Source organism: Centruroides sculpturatus, unplaced genomic scaffold (genome assembly GCF_000671375.1).
Source record: "Centruroides sculpturatus isolate CEXI.00-Female unplaced genomic scaffold, Cexi_2.0 scaffold533, whole genome shotgun sequence".
Lineage (NCBI taxonomy): Eukaryota > Metazoa > Arthropoda > Arachnida > Scorpiones > Buthidae > Centruroides > Centruroides sculpturatus.
Window position 1 is genome coordinate 372,954 of NW_019384875.1, and position 5,909 is coordinate 378,862.

The 5,909-nt window shown below is 30.8% G+C and overlaps 1 long non-coding RNA gene across 1 annotated transcript; it reads right to left on the reverse strand.

The window, feature by feature from the left end:
* Nucleotides 1-397: 397 nt before the first annotated feature.
* On the reverse strand, nucleotides 398-1,241 carry LOC111630941. The gene is made up of 4 exons (XR_002757609.1): nucleotides 1,141-1,241; nucleotides 1,018-1,069; nucleotides 768-935; nucleotides 398-696 (listed from the first exon to the last, which is right to left on the reverse strand). It is a non-coding gene; the product is annotated as an uncharacterized LOC111630941 (long non-coding RNA).
* Nucleotides 1,242-5,909: the final 4,668 nt, after the last annotated feature.

A 5,909-nucleotide genomic window follows, 5' to 3' on the forward strand; every position in this document is an offset into this window, starting at 1 on the left:
ACAGAAAACAAATGATTAAAAATATTTCATCATTTTGAAACAAACTATATTCCATACAATAATGCAATATAAATTGTGGAATACGCAATGTCATTACCGGGAACAAATGGCGCGACTGAACGCGTTTTTTTTCCGTAAATAAAGTGTAGACATCCGATAAATGACAATTAAGTGTTGAGACTTTGAAAGAAGTATTATGTGTGTAATATAATTTAAAAAATTCTTGCGAAAAAATTTTATATCATTTTAAACATTTTAAATTTACTAAGAAAAATTCACTCAAATGAGAAATATGCAAATGAATAAGAAATTTTAATAATTTATAATAGTATTTATATTTATTACATTTTTAAATTTTGCATATGTTGAAATTTAAAAAGAAAATAATACACTACAATACAATTTTTGCGTTTTTTCATGATAAAATTTTGTTGATCTAGAACAATTTTTATTCAAGAAGACAACCAATTCTTTTTTCTGTCAATTTTGTTCCGCTTTACCAGTGTTAAAATCTGGTCACCTTAATGTTCTGTGTTAAATTGCCATTCCTGATATGTACTCCTTCATACTTTTAAGCTGGCAAGCCACGATTTTATAAACAAGACATAATCTTGTCAATAAAGTAATTGGAGTTATAATATAAATACAGTCGTCTTCGGAGCTAAAATCTGCGAGTTTCTTTTCCGGTTCTTAAGTCTACAAAATCACAGAAATTATTACTTACGCAATTTCCTGACCGAGAAAAGACAGAAAGAATGAAAACTTACCTCCTAATCAGAAATGTCAACCGAAATGCAGCAACATAACAAGAATTTATGGAATAAACGTCTTAAATATCCGATAGACCTTTAGCCTTCTTTGGGATTATTTGCTCGCAACGGCGACTCCCCTTTGTTCCAGGAGTCACATTTCGTCGCAGGCAAATCTTTGTCATCCTGCGGTAGAACAAAATTAAAATTATCGATAATCCCAATAGAAGATCATTTTGAATTTCTTACAGAAAAATCAATGGTCTACCTGAAATGGGTAAACTTTGTTTTGCCGAACTTTCGGTTTGGCCACTCTTCTCCTATTAGAAAGAAATTCTCATTTAATATTAAACAAATCTTATAAATTAACATAATTATCCATTAAATTTACCTCTTTCTCTCCATCTTATCAGTCGAATTTCGCAAAAAAACTTTCCGAGCGTACGTAAGCATTTCAACAACAATCGCAACAATTGTAAAACAATAAATCAGAAACTTTTGTTGAAAAATTCATTATAATGACGTCATAGGATGCTATATTATTATTAAATGATTTTAATATAAAGAATTTAAAACGTTAATCTACGTGTTGTTTACAAATTTCGAGGTAAAAAGAATAGGTAAAGATGTTTCCTAGCAAAATAGCTGCGGTTAAAACTGATACAAATAGTTTAACGCTTTTACTATTGAAGTATATAAGTAATATTTTAGCGCAGTGTTTTTCAAGCTGTGGGTCGCGACCCGCAGCTGGGTCGCAAAGCCATACACGAGGGGTCGCGGGCAAAAGAAAAATCCAAGTGTTTGTAGGTCCTACACTACAATAAAAAACTACAATTTCAGTGAGAAGGCTGTGCCTGTTTATTTTACAGTACAATTAGTTTTTTGATCGATATTTAAATCTCAACAGAAAGAAAATTAAATACGTAGTTTTTAAAATAACTGTCATAGTTTTAATACGGCCGTGGGGGTCGCCAGAATTTTTTAACTTGTAAAGGGGTTGCGTATTCAAGAAGGTTGAATAACACTGTTTTAGCGTATATAAAAAATGCAATTGTTTCTTGTAAAATGGTGTTTTGAAACAAACGTGAACCCTCGTTAAAGGATAAAATAACTTTTGCACAGATCGACTGGAGCATAAAAGCTAAACAGTGACTCCTACTGTTCATAAAAATGTACATGAAAACTTTGCTATTTCTGCTGACATTTTTAGAACAAAGAGTACGAAACAAAAAGTAGTAATTTAACATATATTTTTTTACTTTTCCACTGTGCATCATATTATTTTCTTTGACGATACCGCCATTTGACGAATGACAATAGCGTGATTCATTTTGCATTTTTTTATAAAAAAGTTTTGAATTGAAATTACGTTACTTTCGGTTCGCATCAGACGATCATGTGTAGTAGTTAATTGAGGTCTCGTGCCACAATACTTTACAGGTGTTATCTTCGATTTCATTTTCCTAATTCCGTTCTCGAGATTAAGGAAAGAGAATCGACGACTCTTGTTTTATTATCATATGTTTTTCTTATCAGTTAAGAAAAGAAAAAATGTATTATAATTACATATACTAAGAAACACACCTGATTTTTATTTGCCGAGTTTTTTTTATTCCAAACGTTTATCCGTACTATAAGGTTTCTTCTGGTTACCTCTATATACTCTTTATCAATTCCTAATTGTCGGTTTTCAAAAGGGATACTGTACACCCCGGCTTGCTTTTTCATTTTAATTTTGTTTTTATCGTTTCTTAATAGATTGGATCTTTATTAAACAAACTCCAAACTCACAAAAAATATAATACCATATATTTTATGGAACCAATGTGAGGTGCCAAAATATGTGAAAGAAACGTTAAAGAATAGACCTAGTTATGTAACAAACAATGGAAACACATGACAAATCTAAATAGCAGAAATGGAAAGAGGCGTGACAGGATTGAGCGTTGTAGAGAAAGACTATTTTAGATGGAAAATGATACACAATGAAAAGACACAAAAGGGATAGAGAAAAAGCATTTGGTTATAATACGCACAAAAGAATGGTTAAACAAGAATCAATTAATATTAACAAAAAGGGATAAAACCAGACAATGGTTATTATGGAAAGAAAACGCTACAATAAAGCAATGGAAGAATATATCGAAAAAAACGAGTGTGAAATCGTAGATTAAAAGATAAACTCAAACACGGATAAAAAAGTTAAAAAGATTGAAAAAAACCACTGACGTCCATCTGAATGTTCTTAAAAAAGCACATAACTCCAATCCACAGATTCCTAGAATATTCGCATACACAAAAACACACAAAAAAACAAAGAAGTCAGGTCTGTGGCAGCAATTTGTCGACACGCACAAAGCATACAATATAATAATATAAAACAGAATAAATTAGAAAATTAACCGAAAAAAATTAAATGTTTAATTATTATCTGCCCAAAAGTGCCGACCATCTCCGGTTGGGGATAGAATTAATTAATTAAACATCAATTTTGACCTTTCCCGCGATCTGAATTGCGATCGCGTTAAACATAATAACGAGTGATCATCCACTTAGAAAGCGAGAACGAGAAAAAGGCACCAATCAAAATTGGTGATCAAAAACAGAAATTAAGAAAAACCCGTGAATTCAAAAAACGCGATGTCTTCTCCCGAAAGTTTTAAATGTCGAACCAATTGTTGTATGTGTGTCTAGTGCACATCTTCGTTTCTGTTTCCCGTCTTCGGATAGAAATATTCCCATCAAGGGAAGTCAATTGCATATCAAGACGTCGAAAAAACTGTCATTCGCGAACCGGGACATTTCATTTGGGAATAACTTGGAAAGGAAAAGACCCAGAAACCTCAGCCGAATTAAACTTCCAATAACGCTGAAATCTTGTAAGCATCTTTCGGGTCAAGATCGCCCACGTGTTGAGTATCCGTAAACAAATAAACCAAACTAATAATGTAAATAAACTTAGCAATAAGACATATTCGTATAAAAAATGTACAAATCCAACACAATACACAAAGGAATCATAACTAAGAGTAACTGAGAATTCTTATTATTGTGTATTTACTTAGATTTGAAAACATTTCGTATAATGAAGCAAAAATTTTTAATAGCCATCATAAAAAATCAATTAATATTTTAATTATATTATTTAAATATAAACTAGGCCCGAAATATCAATAAAAATGTATTTTGTCTAAAATTCTTTTAGTACTAAACACTCGTAATAACTTGTTTTTATATACGTCCCATATTTTTAAAATGTACATACGTTATATCGTATTCTATATATTTATAGCTTATAAAATATATTTTTACACTTAAATGTTTTTTTTTTCGATGATTTTTTTTTAAATTTGAAGGTATTCGAACTCATAATTTAAATACAGACACTTAAATGAAGTGTCTGTGTTTAAAGGTCCGAAACAATTGAAATATTTAAATTATCTACATTAGAGTACAATATTTTTATTGTAATTTACTTAAATATCTTATTTTATTTTCGTTTATAAAACATAATTGTTAATTACCTTTGTATGAAGCCATTTTGTTGATGACGTGGCATAGGCCTACAACAATTGTCCCAGATGTTTCCATTATTTCTATGTTCATTTACTAAACAAATCTACTCACCTAATTATATATAAGGCTTATGTTTTATTAATCTTAAATAAACATTTATNTACTTGGTGAAGAAAAATGAAGGAAACCGTTCAATGCTTTTCCTGTTCCTATTCCCAATGGAAGATTTTTTAATCCTAAATAATCAGTGTATAATGGAGAAACATTTATACTCAAACAACTGACTGTAAATCCAATACAACAGGCTGTTACGAAGAAAGCGATTTGCGTTTTCCAAAATGGAATTATGACGTATGTTGACGCTTGCAGGAAAAATGCCAATGCTACCATTGTTTTCCTATTCATCCATCCTAAATCTATTAACCATCCACAGCATAATCGTCCACAAAATACAGTTATGGAAATAGTAGAAGGAATGTAAATAGCAGTACTTTTATGTATTCCGCAATCAGTTGCATAGTCCACTATAGTAGTTAGATATATAATGTAAGTTAAACTAAATATAGCTATTGTAATCCAGATGATGTGAAACATTACGGTACGAAATAATTCCAGAAAAGATAATAAAATTGTAACTATTTTGACATTTTTCTCGTTGGTTGTTTCATTTTTACTTTGTTCGAGAGGTGGAGGGTGTGGGTATAACGAAATAGCCACAAATGCTTGCATAAGAAATCCCGATAACAGAAGGAAGCACCCATGTATCTCATATGTATCTATTAGAATAGAGCTTATTATAGGAAAAATCATTTCACCTGTAGAGATTCCTGTATATACGACACCCACTGCTACAGTTCTGTACTTTTTAAAATATCGATTTACCATAATGGTGTTGACAGTATTAATCATACCGACTCCAAATCCTATAAACAAAAAGAAGTATTACATTTATATTAAGTTTATATGTATCGTATCGTAAACTCCAAAGAGCGAAATAACTGTACTTTCCTGATAATGCTCCATACTGTATAGAAATTGTAAGAATATTAGGAGAAAAGTAGCACCCTGCTAATCCAATCGCACTTATTGTGACTCCGATGAATGCTAACGTTTTCAGTTTTATGAAATGTGACAGAAATCCAGTACACAGAGCTAATGACGTTAATAAACTAAAAATTAGTGGAATAAACGATGAATATTATTTGAAATGATCTTACTCACCTGAAATGGCACTCGCGAATTTCCTAACGCTAAATGGCCAAGCAGATTGTTGACGTAACATTTGGAATTTTGTTGTAATAGCAAAAAATAAAACTCCAGATGTTCCCATTATCATTCCAATTACAAAAACAGAGCAGAAAAATGAAGCTGCCAAAAATATCCATGCCCAACCTTTGTCGGGTGTGCGAAGTTTCATACTTATAATACAAATTATGTAGCTCTATTAGTAAAAAGAACAATTATTAATATTATGACACAGTATTTCGAAGCGTGTTTTTTTTAAGTAAGTACGGTTTTTATATTTAAAAAAACACAAATGCAAATTTTTAAGCAATTTTTTTCTTACAAGAAAGTCTATACTTTAATCTACTTTTCAGTATACTTTCCTTTAATATTACGGCACTTATTATATCATATAACCAG